A 1,049-nucleotide genomic window follows, 5' to 3' on the forward strand; every position below is an offset into this window, starting at 1 on the left:
GTCATTTTGATCATGAGATCAATCCTTGTACAAATGTGTTGAAATGATCATGAACACAATAGGAATCGTGAACTACACTTTCGAGGATAAATGATGGTTGAAGAATATGAATTATGGACCGGATGGATGAAAGTCTCGGATGTTCTTGGAATGGATTAAAATGATGTCTTTAGCTTAGAGTTAGTAGGAAAACAATTTAACTTGCGAAATGTTGGTTTGTTTTTGTGTTTAGTTTTGAGGCGTTCGAAGTCGGACAACTGATCCATTCATTTGACGGATATCAACCACTCTACAACCCAAGCTGAGAGAGAATACATCGTGACATAGTGGTGTCTGAATATGACACCCGGATCTCCCAACTACCTCAAAGTTGGGAGTTATTTATGTTTTTGTTAGAAACTCATACTTAACCAAATAATTTCATGTCTGAATTAAGTACGGATGTTTCCTTAGGCTGTATGCCCCTAGGGTAGTATAAAATATTAAGTCTTGTGGTTGTTATCCATGAAAGAACACTACTCAAGAAACTAAAACGTGTAGGGATCAAAAATAGTGGTAGTACTCGATCCAGTGGCCTGAGAGGTTGAGAGAGTGGTCCTAGCCACTCGTCCAGCCACGCTTGGGCAACCCAACCATGCCTAGGTGAGCCAGGCATGCCTGGCCACTGCACCAACCACGCTTGGGCGACCCAGCCTCGCCTGGGCGACCCAATCACGCCTAGGCAAGGGCCAGGCAGCATGCGTGGCCTGTTTTGGGCGGGTTTGGCGCCTGAGTAACAGTACCTCTCTCGGGCGAGACCCATAGGGTGATTTTGACCAGTTTTTGGTGGATTTTGCGCTTGAGCGACAGTCCCCTCGTTTGAGCGAGAGCCATGTAGAGAATTAAGTCTGTTGGGATGAGTTTGTCGCTTGAGCAACAGTCTTTCGCTTGAGCGAGAGACGGACAATATTTTTTACTGTTTTTGATAGATTGCTTAGGAAATAGCCCTAGCTTGGGCGTGAAGTGTATTTATAGTTGAGGAAGACCGTGGCTCAGAGGATTGAGTCAGG

This window comes from Lupinus angustifolius, chromosome LG03 (assembly GCF_001865875.1).
Source record: "Lupinus angustifolius cultivar Tanjil chromosome LG03, LupAngTanjil_v1.0, whole genome shotgun sequence".
In the NCBI taxonomy this organism is placed as follows: domain Eukaryota; kingdom Viridiplantae; phylum Streptophyta; class Magnoliopsida; order Fabales; family Fabaceae; genus Lupinus; species Lupinus angustifolius.